The sequence below is a fragment of the Gopherus evgoodei genome, chromosome 15 (genome assembly GCF_007399415.2).
Source record: "Gopherus evgoodei ecotype Sinaloan lineage chromosome 15, rGopEvg1_v1.p, whole genome shotgun sequence".
Taxonomy (NCBI): Eukaryota; Metazoa; Chordata; order Testudines; family Testudinidae; genus Gopherus; species Gopherus evgoodei.
In genome coordinates, this window is record NC_044336.1 from 12,951,577 (window position 1) to 12,971,071 (window position 19,495).

Consider the following 19,495-nt stretch of genomic DNA (forward strand, 5'->3'; position numbering starts at 1 on the left):
ACGGGTGGCAATGCAGTCCCAAATCCAAAAAGAGCTCCAGCATGGACCGTACGGGAGATACTGAATCTGATCGCTGTATGGGGAGACAAATCTGTTCTGTAACGTAGCTCTGATAGAAGATGAAATGCCAAAGCATTTGAAAAAATCTCCAGGCTATGATACAGAGTCCACAGCACAGTGCTGTGTGACAAGCATAACGGAAAGCTAAAGAATCAAATGGACGTTCAGGGAGGGAGGGGGGGAGTACTGAGGACTCCAGCTATCCCACAGTCCCCGCAGTCTCTGAAAAGCATTTGCATTCTTGGCTGAGCTCCTAATGCCTGAAGGGTCAAAAACATTTTCCCAGGTGTTTCAGGGTTGTCAATTTACCCCCCCCCCCAAAAGAAAAGTGAAAAAAATCGTTTCTCGCCTTTTTTCAGTGTCACCCTATGTCTACTGCATGCTGCTGGTAGACGGGGTGCTGCAGTGCTGAACACCAGCATCCCCATTCCCGCTGGCAGATGGTGCAATATGAGTGATACCCATCTTCATCAGCCTGTGAGTGCTCCTGGCTGGCCTGGGTAAAAATGAAAATGACTCCTAGTTATTCCCAGCAGATGGTGCAAAACTGCTGGTAACCATCCTTATCGTAGCAACTGGAGGCTGAGCTCCATCAGCCCTCCCCCTTTCATATCTAAAGAAAAGATTCTGTACTGCCTGGACTATCATAGCAGCGGGAGGCTGCACTCCTCTCCCCCCCACCCCCAATTAATGTTCTGCCTGGACTATCATAGCACCTGGAGGCTTCCTCCCCCTCTTTCTATCTCACTAAAAAGTCAGTGTTTTGTTATTTCTTCATTATTTATTACTTCATCACACAAATGGGGGGACACTGCCACGGTAGCCCAGGAGGGTTGCGGGAGGAGCGAAACAATGGGTGGGGTTGTTGCAGGGGCATCCCCTAGAATGGCATGCAGCTCATTTCTGTGGGATCTCTGGGACTCTGACATGGAGCAGCTGTGCTCTCTGGTTCTCTAGTACACTTGCCCCATATTCTAGGCAAGACTGACTCTATTTTTAGACAAAACAAAGAAGGGAATGACCCGGGTAGTCATTCCCATTTTTGTTCATGCGCCCCTGGCTGACCTCAGCAAGGCCAGCCAGGAGCACCCATGACAGCAGCAGATGGTACAGAATGACTGATAACCGTCATTTCATCGCCAATTTACAGTGGCAGATGGTGCAATAGGGATGGTAACCGTCTCTGCTACCTTGCAAAGGCAAATGAATGCTGCTGTGTAGCACTGCAGTACCGCATCTGTCAGCAGCATCCAGTACACATACGGTGACAGTGACAAGGCAAAATGGGCTCCATGGTTGCCATGCTATGGGGTCTGCCAGGGCAATCCAGGAAAAAAGGGCGCGAAATGATTGTCTGCCATTGCTTTCATGGAAGAAGGATTGAGTGATGACATTTACCCAGAATCACCCACGACACTGTTTTTGCACTGGGATCTCAACCCAGAATTCTAATGGGCAGGGGAGACTGCGGGATAGCTACCCACAGTGCAACTCTCCGGAAATTGACGCTAGCCTCGGTACATGGATGCACATCGCCGAATTAATGTGCTTAGTGTGAAAGTAGAATGAATTATATTGTGAAAATAGAAAGGATTAAAGAAATGCTGTCTGTACCTTTAAGAAAAACTGTTGGAATGCTGCAATCCAGGTGTCAGGAATACAGACATTCACATAGAACAATTGCACCATTTAAGGGCAATTGGTGAAGTATTAGCCTCAGATCCATAAAGAGTTAGTAAGGAAGTAGGATATGCATGCTGTGCCCCAGGTGAATTTTACAGTTTTGCTTTCTTTGTTCCTTTGTCTGATTCCCGCTCTTTTATCTGTATAAATAAGACTGTTTTGGCCTTGCATGGCCGCTCACATATTCTGAATGTTATTGGCAGAGCGCTGTGCTAATAAAACAGAGTGGTCTGACAAATTGTGAGTCCTGATTCTAACTTTGACAATTTGGAGGTTCCACCGAGATGGCAACCGTCTTCACTGGGGCTGTGTGATTCCTGACTGTTTTTGTGGGATAACCGTGGCAGCTGGCACCTGGGCATTTGGCCCAAGCGGTCCCCCACTAGAGCGGAAAGGCGCACAGCCACAGTGAGGTCTACGCCATCGAACCTGTTGGTTCCCACTCTGTTCTGGTAGGGATCCCGGGATCTGACATCAGGAATCTGGTCAGGTAATTATTTCTGTGTTTTGTCCGGACTGAGGACTGTCCTGTCTCTGTGTCTATCTGTCCTCTTGTGGAGTGTTTGAGTCTGGGTGCCGTCTCTGTCTGGGGATCGGCCGACCAAGGGGTTCCTGTCCCCGCGGTCTGAGTGAGTGAAATCTGCACAATTGCAGCCGCACCACACCTTGGGTAAAACCCTTAGTGTGAAAGCAAGGGCAATTGAGGCAGTAGCCTGTGGGCTCCTTTTATGTGTTGCAGCAGGCATCGCTCTGACGAACCTGAATTTCCTTCTTGTGTGATTGGTGTGTGAAAGTCCTCCTGTACTGGTAACCAGACGTCTAAGTCGGGACAGTTCCCTAAATGATCGCCGGCTCATTTTATGTATTTAGGATGGGTCCAGACTCCTGTAAAAAGGGTCAAGACTCCTGTAAATTTCTGGGAAAATGGTCTAGGCTAACTCAGGAGGATCCCAAAACTCAGTGGCCACTGTTAAAATCTTGGAACAAAGACTGAGTGGACGTCTTAAAGGACAAACTCGGCCAACCTAAAACTAAATTGGCTAAAGGAGAGGTTAATTGTTTCATGCAGTGGTGGGAAGAGGCAAATCATAGGTGGACAAAATCAAAACTGGCCTCTCTCACTTATTCAAATAATAAGTTAAAAGCTTTATTAAAAGCCTCCTCTCCCACCACTAGACCGAGCGCTCCCCTTTACCCCGTTCTCCAAACCCCAGATCGATCCAAACCCCTTCATACTCCCATCTCATTGTAAAAAGGACAAAAAGTCCCTTGTTCTGTTCCCCTTTGTTCTCTGCCTCAGAAACTGATTCTTTATAGTGTCCCACTACCAATTCAGCAAGGTTGGGGGGGGGGCTCCTCAACTAGCCCCCACCCTTTCTGGTCCCTTTCCTTGAACATTTCTTTCAAAATTGTGAAATGACCACAATATCATTCACAAACGGTTCATTGAAAAAAGCAGGATCGGGCCCAGACAAGCAGGCAAGCAACAGAAAAGAAACAGGTTGAAAGCCCTAAGGGAATAGTGTCAGGGAAAAAAAAAAAAAGTAGTAAGTGCAGGCATGAACCCCTGGAACAATACTTAAAAGGGTGAAATCTAAGGTGATAAAGGTGTCATTTTGGAACATAAACAAGTGCTTTAAGAAAAGAGAGTGAAAAGTTAACTATAGAGGCTGGAGAGAATTAAGCAGTTAAACTTTGTGGAAAATGTTAAAAAGGACCATGTGAAAGAGAGAGAATTCTGAAGGGAAAATGGGCCCTTTTCCAGAAGAGTGCCTGTAAATAATCCTTATATATATACAGCTATGCAAAAACAAAGCAGTGTAAAAAAAAAAAATGTTAAGGAAAAGAAAATGTGTATGTATCTATTTGTCTGTGTATGTAAAGTTCTAAGAATCTAAACCAACACATCTGGTTTGTAAAACTACTGTTTTGTAGGTGTAAGATAAATTGATTTTGTTTTTGTTTTTAATGCCACTAAAAATTCATTTGACTCTTTGATTCAAAGTTGCAAAACTGACAGACCTTTTTGCAAGACACAGGTAATTAGTGTTGTTTGGCTCTGGGATTTAGCATTTAACCCTTAAGGAGTAACTTGATTCTTTACAAAAATTAAAATGTTTTTAAATGAAGACCAAGTCATGGCTGCAATAGGGCAGTCAGAATCAGGAGAATAGGTAGAGATTCTGGAGTCTTTTTGTTTGGTTGGTTTGTTTTTTTGTAACAATAGCAGATAAGAGCTGTAATGACAGAATAAGAAGTTAACAGTGACCCTCTGAAGCAACAGCAGAGGTGAGGTGCACAAAACAAAAAGAAGCAATGTTAAAAACACTGAGCCTTAAAATGACTATGTATAATCAGACTGTCACTTTAATAAAAGTACATGAAAACTCTGAAAAAAACAAAGCAAAGTTATACCTTATGTAAAAATTAATATGGCTAATGTTTTTGAAAAGTTATAGTATAGAAAGAATGTGCATTTTCCGTAGGACATGTGCAGCGTATATTGTAGAAAGGGATGTAAAAAAAAAATGCAAATGAAACATGCTGCTGAATTAAAATCCTATTAGGGCTCCAAAAAGAGCCGCAATAGGCTGTGTTTTCCAGAGTCTCTGAGCTCTGCTGATGGCTTTGAATCCAAAAGCCTAGCCTGTGTTGATGCAAATTACCTAACTGATAAAGAAAGGTGAAAACTACCAGCACAAACGAAGCTGCAAATAAAGAACATACCTGGTCAGCAAACAAACTGCCTACATAAAAGGCATGGTATAACAAGATACCTTTAATAAATTTGATGCTAATGTTACTGTTAATATTAAACATTAAAATAACTTTAATGTTAGTGAGTACCCCTGTAACAACTTGTAGTGTGTATGATTTTTGGAAAAATCCTTTAAAGTAATATGGTAATGATGCTTCTCAGCTATTACCTGTGAATAAACTTAAAGCTTAACACAGCAGGGAAAACATTACAAACTTGGTCTGCTATAGAAGAGGCAAAACTTGCAGTACACCACCTCATGAATTTAATAACTAAACAGTGAAATAATTCTTGCATAACCCTTAAAATGTAGAAGCCATTAAAACCTGGCCTGCCTATTAAAAAAAAAAAAAAACACAGGAAAATATGGGGGTAATTCCTCATGTGCTGGTGGATAAAACAAATGTATGTAAAGCTAAAGCCACAGGCCCAAATCACCTCCCAGTATTTTCTATTACGTGGACTAAATAAGAAGTGACACTGGCGATTAATAATCTTAGTGTCAAAAGGGGGATATATAGGAGCAGGATTTTATAATATCCCATAAGAATTAAAGTATAATTTGATTTCATCCTGCTAGTCACTATTTTTAAATAGTAGAAAGAAATGACCCCCTGGGACTACAGGATTCTGTTTTCCCATATGCATTACAAATTGGGCCCTCTCTAACTCTTTGTTTTAAGATTTAGGTAGTAAGAGACAGGATTCTCTATTGTGTCTGTGTTAAGTAAATTAGAGAAACATTGAAGGCCTGGGTCTCAATGTAAATTGTCTTAGTTATCAATTGTAAAACTTAGCAAGGTTTAATTTGCAATGTTTTTTTTTGTTCAATATAAAATACTACTGTTTGTATTCTCAAATCTATTTGTGTGAATGAGGAATGTATGCATCAGGAAAAGATACGGTGTGAAGGCCATTGTTACAGCCAGAGTCAAGGGACGGCTGTTAAACTGTCTGGCATCTCAGAGTGGATACATGCTTCACAGTGTAAGAATGCACAGACCCCAGTGAACCAACCACCACCTCAGGACCACGCAGAGTCAATTTTTTTGACTCCAGAAGAAGACGTAGAGGAACAGCCTGCAATACCTTACAATCTATGCTCTCGTAAGGGTTGCCAGAAGCAGATGACTACATAAAGCAAGGCCCAAGAAGAAGCAGTAGTGAGCCGAGCGCCTGCTGCCTGGTGGACATAAAACTGTGAGTGCAGTTCCCTCAGTTGAGGTTGTCAGAACCAGAAGGGCCCTGCCTCCAACATGCAGCTCTGGTAGTGCCTGTTCCTCGGCTGCTGGTATCTTAAGGTCTGGGGTGCACACAATGACAATTCTTTTATCCAGCAGCAAGTGTGGATAGCTCAGACCCTTATTATTTCTAAATGCTGGGTCTGCAGCCACATCCCAGCCCACTCTCAAATTGGTGTTCCTGTCCTGGCTATCCCACTCAATTACCCAGACCTCACTGGAGGACCTTGTCTGTTTAACACAATATGGAACAGTAATGACACCTGGGAAGAGGCTATTGGCAGTTCCTTTACCCCACTTGGGGGAGCAACACACCAGGCAAAAAGGCTCCTAAGTACTTAAATAATGGCAAATAAAACCAGAGAAAGTTTAAGAGCCCTGGCCAAGGAAACAGAGGCGATCGGACAGGTGGCCCTCCAGAGCCGTCAGGCATTGGACATAGTGCTCGCGGCCAAAGGAGGGACCTGTGCTCTCACTGGAAAACAATGTTGTATGTTTATACAATACCAATAAGGTAATAGATCGCTATAGCCACTTAGAACAAATCACATATTTTCCTCATGAAGAGCTGAGTTCTTTATGGAAGTGGCTAAGTAACCTGTTCAATTTCTCTGGCATAGGAAACTGGTTGTTTCAGGGAGCCCTAATTATCCTGTTTGAAATCTTAGTGATTTTTGTATGCTTTCAGTTAATCTGTTGTATCCAGAATTGTGTCACCCAGATGGCTGCCCCAAAACAGAGTGCTAATATAATGATTTTGAATATCACTGATGAACAAAAAGATAAGAAACGGTTAATTTGTGGAACCCAGTAATTGTTGGTCATGGCGTGCGCTTGACCAAAAGGAGGGATTGTGAAAGTAGAATGAATTATATTGTGAAAATAGAAAGGATTAAAGAAATGCTGTCTGTACCTTTAAGAAAAACTGTTGGAATGCTGCAATCCAGGTGTCAGGAATACAGACATTCACATAGAACAATTGCACCATTTAAGGGCAGTTGGTGAAGTATTAGCCTCAGATCCATAAAGAGTTAGTAAGGAAGTAGGATATGCATGCTGTGCCCCAGGTGAATTTTACAGTTTTGCTTTCTTTGTTCCTTTGTCTGATTCCCGCTCTTTTATCTGTATAAATAAGACTGTTTTGGCCTTGCATGGCCGCTCACATATTCTGAATGTTATTGGCAGAGCGCTGTGCTAATAAAACAGAGTGGTCTGACAAATTGTGAGTCCTGATTCTAACTTTGACATTAGTGTGGCCGCGTGTACTCGACTTTATACAATCTGTTTTACAAAACCGGTTTATGTAAAATCGGAATAATCTTGTAGTGTAGACATACCTTAAGTTCTCTCCACAGCGGATCTTTGGGTTGCTGCTAGCCATGGTTAGTTTGGTTATGATTACACAGATTATCTCCTTGCCGTCACCACCACTCCCTTGGACTTGGAAGCTGTTGTCAGTTGGTTGTGTCATTTTCTGGCATGATATGGTGATGTGATCCTGTTGGGTGAAGTGCACAGATGTGATAATCTGCTTAACAGCAACAGAGTGAGCCATGGAGATCTGATGAGAGAGATCTACATGGAGTAGGGCTGGTTGAGAAAATATTTTTTTTCTTCTACTGAACATTTTGACAAAATGTCTGTGTGGAGAGGAAGGCTTCCATTTCTCACTGAAATTTTTGGTAGAAAATGACTTTTTTTTTTTTTTGCAAAACCCCAAATATTTTGACTCAAAATAGTGGTGCCTCATAGGAGTTGTAGTTGGATGCCTTATCCTCCTATTTGTAGTCATAAGGTAAGAAGCGATCATTGTGATCATCTAGTCTGACCTCCTGTATAAAACAGCGTATGGGTCCTCGCTGAATTAATTCCCATTCTCTATGGGCTTAGGTTCTTTGGCTGGACTACATCTCCAGTGATGTGTCATGGCTGGGGCTCCTATGATGCAGCCACAAAGATCTTCACCACAAAGATGGGGGGAAAGTGGTGCATTGTGGAAGATGTAGTCCAACCAGGGAGTTTAGCCCATAGAGAAGAATGGGAGCATAAGACACCCAAACAAAAACTTCCATGAGATGCGGTGGTGCCATTTTGAATCAAAATATTATTTTTCTTCTTGGGCATTTGGTATTGTGATCAGCTATTTAAATATTCTGCAGAAAGCAGACCTTTTTGTTGAAAATCCCAATCTTCCCTCAAAACAGTTTAAACAGAATACTTTCAGCCAGTCTTAATACACAGTTCTCTCTTTCCCCCCCCCCCCCACTTGGCTGCTGGGCGTAGTTCCCAGGCATCTAAGGGGTTTCTAGCATTCTCAAGGCTGTCTCCGCAATCTCAAGGTAAGGCCCCACAGGTGTAGAACCTAGATCCATTGTCAAGATTCCTTCCTCACTCTGAACTTTAGGGTACAGATGTGGGGACCTGCATAGACGCTTCTAAGCTTAATTACTAGCTTAGATCTGGTATCACTGCCACCATCCAGAAGTTTGTGTCTGGATCACTCCCTTTCCCCCCCAAAACCTTCCCCTCCCTGGGTAGCCTTGAGAGACTCCTTCACCAATTCCCTGGTGAGTCCAGATCCAATCCCTTGGATCTTAAAACAAGGAAAAATTAACCATCCCCTTTCCTTTCTCCCACCAATCCCTGGTGAGTCTGGATCCAATCCCCTTGGATCTAAAAACAAGGAAAAATCAATCAGGTATTAAGAAAAAAAGGCTTTTAATTAAAGAAAAGAAAGGTAAAAGTCATCTCTGTAAAATCAGGATGGAAAATACTTAACAGAGTAATCAGATTCATATAGCCCAGAGGAACACCCTCTAGCCTTAGGTTCAAAGTTACAGCAAACAGAGGTAAAATCCTCTCAGCAAAAAGGAACATTTACAAGTTGAGAAAACAAAAATAAGACTAACACGCCTTGCCTGGCTGTTACTTACAAGTTTGAAACATGAGAGACTGGTTCAGAAAGATTTGGAGAGCCTGGATTGATGTCTGGTCCCTCTTAGTCCCAAGAGCGAACAACCCCCAAAACAAAGAGCACCTACAAAAGACCTCCCTCCACCAAGATTTGAAAGTATCTTGTCCCCTTATTGGTCCTCTGGTCAGGTGTCAGCCAGGTTTACTGAGCTCCTTCACCCTTTACAGGTAAAAGAGGCATTAACCCTTAACTATCTGTTTATGACACCCATAGAACTACCAGACAGCTGGCATCTCCAGGCTGCCATCCAGCGGCAGCTGTAACCAACTTGCATTCCACTTCCAATGACCTGTTGTGGACACAGACCCTGGGAAATACCGCCTCAAAGGTTTGAGAGACAGCAGCCCCATCATTCCTGATCAGCTCCCTGCTTTATATAAATGTCAGAGGCATTCCAGGAAGTGTCCAGGCAACAGCGCAAATCTGTAGTTGCCACGACCATTCCTGCTCTTTGCTCTTAAATTCCTGATTTGACTTCGGCTTGATTTGGTCTTCGCCACCTGACTTACTCTGACCCTTGGTATTGACCCTGGCCTGGAACTGACTACAAACTACTCAGCTACTCCTAGCCTCAGGTTTGCCCCTGCTCTGACCCTTGGCCTTGATTGCCCTTGCTGGGATTCTGATACTCTATTTTTGTTAGTGTCTCAATGGAAGGTATTACTGCTGTGATACTGGTGTTGAATAGAAGAACAGAGGAAGACTGGAAACATGACAGTTCTTCTTCGAGTGATTGCTCACATCCATTCCAGTTAGGTGTGCGCGCCGTGCGTGCACGTTCGTCGGAAACTTTTTACCCTAGCAACTCCAGTGGGCCGGCAGGTCGCCCCCTGGAGTGGCGCCGCCATGGCGCCCAATATATATCCCTGCCGGCCCGCCCGCTCCTCAGTTCCTTCTTACCGCCGTGTCGGTCGTTGGAACTGTGGAGCGCGGCATAGCTGTCCTCCACGTCCCTAGCTCTCCTAGTTCTCTATCGTTTATCTATCGTTCATCTCTAGTCCATTATAGTTGTTAATTAGTTGGTTAAGTAGATAGTTAAGCTAAATAGTTGTTAAGTAGTTCTTCGCCGGGGGCTTAGCCCTTCCCGGCACCTGGCGCCAGGCTCATGCCTGTTTCGCCGGGCTTCAAGCAGTGTGCGGCCTGCAAGAAGCCCATGCCTACCAGCGATCCCCACGAAGCGTGCCTGAAGCGCCTCGGGGAATCGCACAGATCTGACAAGTGCCGCATCTGTAAGGCTTTTAAGCCAAGGACAAAGAAGGAGAGGGATCAAAGGCTCCGGACTCTCCTCATGGAGGCGGCACTTGACCCGACGGCTTCGCAGGCCGTGATCTCGGCGCCGGCACCGGATCGCACCGGCACTGAGAAGACTCCCCGGCACCGGCCCTCTCCGGCACCGGAGTCAGAACCAAGGCCGTCGAAGTCCAATACTCCGGCCAGGCAGACCCGGCTAGAGCGCCCTGCCTCGACATCGGCCGCGGCGCCGCCGGCACCGTCGACTCCGGGCCCAGCGGGTCCGTCGAGTCCGGTACCGCCGAGCTCCCCCATGAGATCTGGGGTTGAGATACTGGTCCCATCCACACCGGAGACCTTCGCCTCGGCTCGGGACCTCATAGCCCTGACTGAGCCCACTCGGCTGCCACCCCCGGTACCTCCGGTGCGGGTTGTGTCCAGAGGCAAGCCCATGATGTTGGCACCGCCCAGAAGATCTCGTTCACGATCCAGGTCCCGACGTCTTGGGCGCTCCAGATCCCGCCGCCGCTCGCAGTCCCGGCACCGCTCCCCTCGGCGGTACCGGTCGCACTCGCGGCACTGGTCGACATCGAGACGATCGCGGTCAGGTTCCAGTCGCCGAGACCGGCACCGCGATTTTAGAAGCAGGTCCCGACGCTACTCGCCGCACCGGTCGACCTCCCGGCACCGAGCCGGTGGCAGGTCCCGGTCCCGATCGACCTCCCGGCACCGAGCCGGTGGCAGGTCTCGGTCGACCTCCTGGCACCGAGCCGATGGCAGGTCCCGGCACCGAAGCGGCGCCCGGTACCGATCAGGATCCCGGCACCGCGACAGAACTCGGTCCCGATCCCGATCCCGGCACCGTTATGACTCCCGGCACCGGTCCCCGGCACCGAGACGATCCTCCGTGCCGGCCCGCGCAGACCCTTACCATCCAGGGTCGGCCCCTCCATGGCCCTCTAGACAGCCGTCCGTATCCTCCCAGACGGACAGCGGGTATGCGCTGGGCACCGACCGGCAGACGGCGCTGTTCGGTGATCCGCCGCTGCAGGACCAAGGCCCTCAACAGTGGGGATTCTGGACACCCTGGGCATACCATCAGGCCCAGGGCCCCCAGCAGCTCCCTGCTAGGCCGGCGACTGCGGAGCGTAGGGCTCCTGAAGCCTCGTTGTCTCGCCCCCCTCCCTCCCCGGAAGGGGAGGAAGGGTCCAAGCAGCAAGACTCCGCTGTGGCTCCTGAGGCAGAGGCGAGGGCTGAGGAAGACCCTCAGTTAGACACTCTCGTGCCTGGGGTCTCCTCATCCTCCTCCCCGGATGAGGCGGTGGCGGGTACCTCCTCCAACAGTCCCCCCCCGCTGGATCTCAGGGCGCACCAAGACCTCCTCAGGCGATTGGCTCAAAATCTGAGTCTGCAGGCAGAGGAGGTCTCGGAGATAGAGGATCCAATTGTAACCATCCTCTCTTCTGATGCTCCCACCAGGGTCGCCCTGCCCTTCATACGGACCATCCAGGCCAACGCCAACACCATCTGGCAGTCCCCGGCCTCCATCCCTCCGACAGCGAAAGGCGTCGAGAGGAAGTACATGGCCCCTTCTAGGGGATACGAATATCTCCATGTACACCCGACTCCGGGTTCACTGGTGGTGCAATCAGTGAACGATAGGGAGCGTCACGGCCAGGAGGCTCCAGCCCCCAAATCCAGAGAAGCCAGGCGGATGGACCTCCTTGGCCGTAAGGTGTATTCGGCTGGGGCGCTGCAGCTCAGGGTCTCCAACCAGCAGGCCCTGCTGAGCAGATATGCCTTTAATTCCTGGGTGGCAGTGGACAAATTTAAGGAGCTGCTGCCACAGGATGCTCGCCAAGAGTTTACGGCCATCTTGGACGAAGGCAAGAAGGTCGCACGCACGGCCTTACAAGCCTCCCTGGACGCTGCGGACTCGGCTGCCCGTACCCTCGCGTCAGGAGTTACGATGCGTCGCATCTCCTGGCTGCAGGTTTCCGGCCTTCCGCCGGAGCTCCAACATACTATACAGGACCTTCCTTTCGAAGGCCAGGGCCTGTTTTCTGACAAGACAGACCCCAGACTCAAGAGTCTGAAAGACAACCGGGTCATTATGCGGTCCCTCGGGATGCACACCCCCGTGACGCAGCGTAGACCCTTTAGGTCGCAGCAACAACAACAACAACGCAGGCCGTTTTCCCAGTTCCGCCAGCGGCAGGACCTTTACAGGCGCCGCGGCAGGAACGGAAGGCGCAGGCAGTCGGGGAACCAAGGGGGGCAGAACAAGGCTCCTCAAAACCCCCGCCTGGACCTAAGCCTTCATTTTGAAGGTGCGCCCGAGGGCGCAGTAACAGTTTCCCCTATGGATCCTTCCCCCCCATTTTCCAACCACCTTTCGTTTTTCCTCCCGGCGTGGTCCCAAATAACATCGGACCGCTGGGTCTTAAGCATGGTGCAGACGGGATACCGCCTGCAGTTTGTTTCATTTCCTCCTTCCCGCCCTCCTTCCTCGTCCCTCTTCAGGGATCCCTCTCACGAGCAATTCCTTCGGCAGGAGGTGCAGACGCTCCTCAGCAAAGGAGCTATAGAGGCGGTTCCGGAAAACGAGAAAGGCAAGGGGTTTTATTCCCGCTACTTTCTGATCCCCAAGGCCAAGGGGGGCCTCAGGCCTATCCTCGACCTGCGAGAGCTCAACAAATACCTCGTAAAGTTGAAGTTCCGCATGGTATCCCTGGGGACCATTATTCCATCCCTGGATCCGGGAGACTGGTACGCCGCCCTCGACATGCAGGACGCGTATTTCCACATTGCCATTTGGCCGCGCCACAGACGCTTTCTCTGCTTCGTTGTGGGGGCTCTTCATTATCAATTTGCAGTCCTCCCATTTGGCCTGTCCACGGCCCCGAGGGTGTTTACAAAGTGCATGGCAGTTGTCGTGGCGCATCTTCGGCGCAACCGTGTCCACGTGTTCCCTTATCTGGACGACTGGTTGATTCGGGGCACGTCGGAACAACAAGTCAACAGCCATGTCCGCGTGATCACCGGCATGTTTGCAAGTCTGGGCCTCTTGATAAACGCAGACAAGTCCACCCTGAGGCCCACTCAGAAGGTGGAATTTATCGGGGCCGTCCTGGACGCTACTGTGGGCAGGGCCTCGCTGCCTCTGCAACGGTTCCAGACCATGGTGGCGATCGTTCAACGTTTGCGGTCAGCCCCATTGACGTCAGTGAGGACATGTCTAACCCTGCTAGGCCACATGGCGGCTTGCACCTTTGTAACCGACTACGCTCGGCTCCACATGAGGCCTCTCCAGCTGTGGCTTATCAGTCATTACAGGCCGGCAAGGCAACCGTTAGACATGTTAGTCACAATCCCCCAGAAGGTCTTAGATTCTCTCGGCTGGTGGCTAGACCAGTCCGTATTATGTGCGGGTCTTCCCTTCCACCCCTCTCAGCCCTCGGTATCCCTGACAACGGATGCCTCAGATCTAGGCTGGAAGGCCCACCTAGGGACCCTGCGGACACAGGGCCTGTGGTCCCAGGAGGAGGTGGGGCTACACATCAACATGCGGGAGTTGAGAGCGGTCCGCCTTGCTTGTCAAGCGTTCTGTCATCAGCTTCAGGGTCGTTGTGTCGCCGTGTTCACGGACAACACGACGACCATGTACTATATCAACAAGCAGGGCGGCACCAGGTCCTCCTCCCTGTGCCTCGAGGCGATACGACTCTGGGACTTTTGCGTAGCCCACTCCATTCACCTCAGAGCTTCTTTCCTCCCTGGAGTACGGAACACGCTGGCAGATCGATTGAGCAGATCCTTCCTGTCACACGAGTGGTCCCTTCGCCCGGACGTCGCTCTCTCCATTTTCCGGAGGTGGGGTTATCCCCGGGTGGACCTCTTCGCGTCCAAGGGGAACAGGAAGTGCCAAGCGTTCTGCTCCTTTCAGGGCAGGGAGCCGGGGTCGATAGCGGATGCCTTCCTCATCCAGTGGTCGACCCACCTGTACTATGCGTTTCCCCCGTTCCCTCTGGTCCACAAGGTCCTCCTGAAGGTGCGCAGAGACAGGGCTCTCGTGATCATGGTGGCCCCAGCATGGCCCAGGCAACACTGGTACACGATGCTGCTGGACTTGGCCGTAGCCGGCCCAGTTCCCCTGCCCCTTCATCCGGACCTGATTACCCAGGACCACGGGACCCTCTGTCACCCAGACCTGCAGTCGCTGCACCTGGCGGCGTGGCTCCTGCGTGGCTGACTGGTTCCGAGCTGCGCTGCTCCACGCATGTGAGAGAGGTGCTCTTGAGCAGCAGGAAACCGTCCACAAGAGCCACATATTCGGCGAAATGGAAACGCTTCTCCTCTTGGTGCGTAGAGAGAAATCTCCGCCCTATGGAAGTTTCGGTAACCGAAATCTTAGACTATGTTTGGTCCCTCAAAGGGCAAGGTCTGGCCTTATCGTCGTTGCGAGTCCACCTAGCAGCTATCTCCACCTTTCACCCGGGTGCGGATGGTCGCTCCGTTTTTTCTCACCCGACGGTGTCGAGATTCCTTAAAGGGCTGGAACGTTTATTCCCTAACGTCCGTCCCCCTGCTCCAACCTGGGATCTTAACCTGGTGTTGTCCCGGCTCATGGGGCCCCCCTTTGAGCCGTTAGCTACTTGCTCCCTGCTCTACCTCTCTTGGAAGACTGCCTTTCTAGTGGCTATCACCTCAGCTAGACGGGTGTCGGAACTCCGAGCTCTTGTGGTAGACCCCCCATATACGGTCTTCCACAAAGACAAGGTGCAGCTGAGACCACACCCTGCTTTTCTGCCCAAGGTGGTCTCGGCTTTCCACGTCAACCAAGAGATTTTCCTTCCGGTTTTTTTCCCAAAACCTCACTCCTCAGGCAGGGAGCAGCAGCTCCACTCGCTGGATGTCCGTAGGGCTCTCGCGTTCTACATAGAGAGGACTAAACCCTTCCGAAAATCCCCCCAGCTTTTCGTGGCGGTAGCAGATCGTATGAAAGGGCTTCCTATCTCCTCCCAGAGGGTATCCTCTTGAGTTACGTCCTGTATCAGGACCTGTTATGACTTGGCCCATGTCCCTACGGGCCGTGTGACTGCGCATTCTACCAGGGCGCAGGCGTCGTCGCTGGCTTTCCTCGCCCGTGTGCCCATCCAGGAAATCTGTCGGGCAGCGGCCTGGTCATCGGTCCACACCTTTGCTTCCCACTACGCCCTGGTCCAGCAGTCGAGGGAGGATGCGGCCTTCGGAACTGCAGTGCTCCGTGCCGCGACTTCTCACTCCGACCCCACCGCCTAGGTATGGCTTGGGAGTCACCTAGCTGGAATGGATGTGAGCAATCACTCGAAGAAGAAAAGACGGTTACTCACCTTTGTAACTGTTGTTCTTCGAGATGTGTTGCTCACATCCATTCCACACCCGCCCTCCTTCCCCACTGTCGGAGTAGCCGGCAAGAAGGAACTGAGGAGCGGGCGGGCCGGCAGGGATATATATTGGGCGCCATGGCGGCGCCACTCCAGGGGGCGACCTGCCGGCCCACTGGAGTTGCTAGGGTAAAAAGTTTCCGACGAACGTGCACGCGTGGCGCGCACACCTAACTGGAATGGATGTGAGCAACACATCTCGAAGAACAACAGTTACAAAGGTGAGTAACCGTCTTTTTTGAAAGTTGGGGCCCAGCTGTTATCTATGTTCACTAAATGTGATGGTTGTAGTCCTGACTTTAAAAAAAAATCTTCTCCATCCCTCTTCCCTGTTGTTTATTTTTAAAGCACTCCAGTGAAGAAACCATCTGGTGGAAGCTGAGAAGATCAGCAGGTCTACTGTAGTGGTGTGGCAAAACGTTTGCTGTGCTACAACCTTTTGCTTCTGAGCCATGCAGTCTGGACCTCGGATGCACACCCGCTTTGGGGAATAAACCCAAAGTAATACTGTCTTGTGCTGTACAGTGCAAGCTCATAAAAATTCTCCCTCAATGTGAAGAGAGAGATGCACAACTTCTCTTCCCGCCCTCCACCCCGCAGCTAGAGATTGTACTAACTGGGTTTAATAATAAACCATAATTTATTAACCCCCTTCCCAGCCTTAAAAGGGATTTACCTATGTCAAAGTCAGATTCAGGACTCACAATTTGTCAGACTACTTTGTTTTATTAGCAAACCGCTTTGCTAATACACCTAAATCAGGGGTAGGCAACCTATGGCACATGTGTCGAAGGTGGAACGCGAGCTGATTTTCAGTGGCACTCTCACTGCCCAGGTCCTGGCCACCGGTCTGGGAGGCTCTGCATTTTAATTTCATTTTAAATGAAGCTTCTTAAACATTTTACAAAACTTATTTTCTTTACATACAACAATAGTTTAGTTATATATTATAGACTTATAGAAAGAGACCTTCTAAAAACATTAAAATGTATGACTGGCACACGAAACCTTAAATTAGAGTGAATAAATGAAGACTCAGCACACCACTTCTGACCCCTGATCTAGATGATGTGTGAGTGCCATGCAAGGCTTTACATATAAAAAGGGCGTGAACTTAACAAGATAACAAAGGGAACAGAACTGATAAGTTTACCTGGGGCTAGATGCACATATCTTATTTCCTTATTAACTCTTACCAATCTCCTGCTAATGTCCCACCATTACCTTAAGTGGACCCATTGTTCCATATCTTAATGTTTCTCTTCCTGACAACTTTTTCAACATTCCTCATTCCTGCTTAAAGGAACATACAACATTTCTTTAATCCATTCTACTTTTACAATCTAATTCATTCTACTTTCACATCTAAAGCGGGAAACCTTTGTTTGATCCCCCTCCCCCTCCAGTGGAAAAGTACCAGTAGTTTCAAGGTGATATTTTGTATCAGATCATCTTATTACCTGACCTTGCAGCATCAAAGCAACTATGAAACCAGGTTTATTTGCAATGTCCACAGGAAGAAACTCCAGGCAGATGGGAGATCCGCATTGCCAAAGACTCATTGTGTTTTTCTAATGGCCCATTAAGGCTGACTGCTTACTGTCCGGGCGTTTCCCCAAGTACACACACAATTATAATTGTTAACTTCAGATACAGAAATGATGCATGCAAATTGGATAATCACATTCAGTATATCATAACCTTTCCAATAATACCTTACAAGCCCCATTTTTCATAAAATATATCTTAGGCCGTATTCATATCATACACCCCATATTCTTCATAGAAATATGGTTAACATCACAGGAGGATAAAGAATTGTGGCGGGGAAGGGATTCGTCTCCCAAGAAACTTGCAGACAGAGGGCTGGGATATGAATGTGATGAAATGTGACCAAGATTTCATCCATTAGTGCAAACCCCCTTCCCCATCTTCCTCCACTAAATAAATAAATAAAAATAGCACATCCCAAACAACAAAAGCTCTACATTAATGCAATAAAGTGGACTATTTAGTCACACAGGAGTTGGAACATTCAGCAACAAACATTTCCCTAATGTCCTTAACTCTGCCCCCTCATGTGCATGGATAGCCATGCAGTCTTTAATCACAGAATACACAAAGGCAGTACTACAAACAGTTGCATACATGAATTTAGAGACAAAAGCACCCCCTGAGGTTACTTACACAGTAGTGTTGGAAAGTACAAAGTCAAATTTAAGTGCAGTTGTGATCAGGAAAGGGACAATGAAAATGACACATTCTCATTCACCAGCTCTGCTCCCTGCATGTGTTATTTCCACCTGCTGATTTTAGTGACTAACTGCTTTTTATTGTTTTAGTGCTGCAGAGCCAACCTGTGGGGTGGGAGCTGGCCCCTAGTCTGACTGGTGCATCAGCACTAGAACTGTGAGTTGTTTCCACTGCAGGCAGGGTAGCACAGGTGTAACTGAGGGCAGAATTTGTCCTGTGGGAGTTGGTGATGATGCACAAGGCAAAGAGCCCGGCTGGAGTCTGCCTTCTAGTTGGAGTTTGCAGAGCTGGCAATTAGAATAAACATAATTTTACTTCAAAAAAAGAACAGAGTACTTTTGGCACCTTAGAGACTAACACATTTGTTTGAGCATAAGCTTTCGTGGGCTACAGCCCACTTCTTCGGATGCATGGAATGGAACGTACAACACATACAGAGAACAGGAAAAGGTGAGAGTTGCCCTACCAACTCTGAGGCTAATTAATTAAGAGAAAAACCTTTTGTAGTGACAGTCAAGATAGCCCATTTCAGACAGTTTGACAAGAAAGTGTGAGGATACTTAACATGGGGGAATAGATTCAATGTGTGTAATGGCTCAGCCATTCCCAGTCTCTATTCAAGCCTAAATTGATGGTAACTAGTTTGCATATTAATTCAAGTTCAGCAGTTTCTCGTTGGAGTCTGTTTTTGAAGCTTTTCTGTTGCAAAATTGCCACCTTAAATCTGTTACTGAGTGACCAGGGAGGTTGAAGTGTTCTCCTACTGGTTTTTTGAATGTTATGATTCCTGATGTCAGATTTGTATCCATTTATTCTTTTGCGTAGAGACTGTCCGGTTTGGCCAATGTACATGGCAGAGGGGCGTTGCTGGCACATTGCATATATCACATTGATAGATGTGCATGTGAACGAGTCCCTGATGGTGTGGATAATGTGATTTAGTTCCTATGATGATGTCATTTGAATAGATATGTGGACAGAGTTGGCATCGGGTTTTGTTGCAAGGATAGGTTCATGGGTTAGTGTTCTTGTTCTGTAGTGTGTGGTTGCTGGTGAGTATTTGTTTCAGGTTGGGGGGGCTGTCTGTAAGCAAGGACAGGTCTGTCTCCCAAGATCTGTGAGAGTGAGGGATTATCTTTCAGGATAGGTTGTAGTCAGTACTGTATCAACAATCTGGGGCATGGTGATAGAAGACACTGTGGCAATGGAGGTGCCATCTTTCATATGAAGTCCAGAGCCAAAAAACTTGTGATCATTACATATCCTATTATGCTTTTTGCAAGAACAGGACTGTTAACACTGCCCTGGCCAAATTCCAATTTGGCAATTACATTATACCACTCAGTACTTTCTTCAGTTTCTCCTGGCTGTTGTCTGAGGTGTGTTGTCAGATGCTACTGGTGTGGTGCTCTGCTTTCTCCTTGTTGGTATCACTCGGCTGCGTGCGTGTGTTCCCTCTGTGTGCTGCCCCAGATCTGCGCAGATAGCTGACACAGCAGACCAGAAGAGAACCCCCAAGGACCACAGAGTCTAGTAAGGTACGAAGGCACTTCAGCCAGGTTTATTGCCTTATTGGACACAATAATAGTTCCTGTAGATTTCTTAGCCTAATTCAGGGTATACTACAAATATGTACCCACGGTCAATGGACTCAGCTCAGTTAGTGGCGGGACTTTCCACTGCTCTCTAGGCTGGACAAAGACACCGCCCCAGGGATGCGTTCTTATACACAGGTACAAACAAGTTACACATCACTCTTGACGTATTGAGGTGCAACCCCTCTACGTAGTAAGGTGCCGCCTCTCACCTAGTACATGTTGCTTCGATCAAAACAACTCTATCCATCATTTTACCCTTTTGCCGCTGTCAT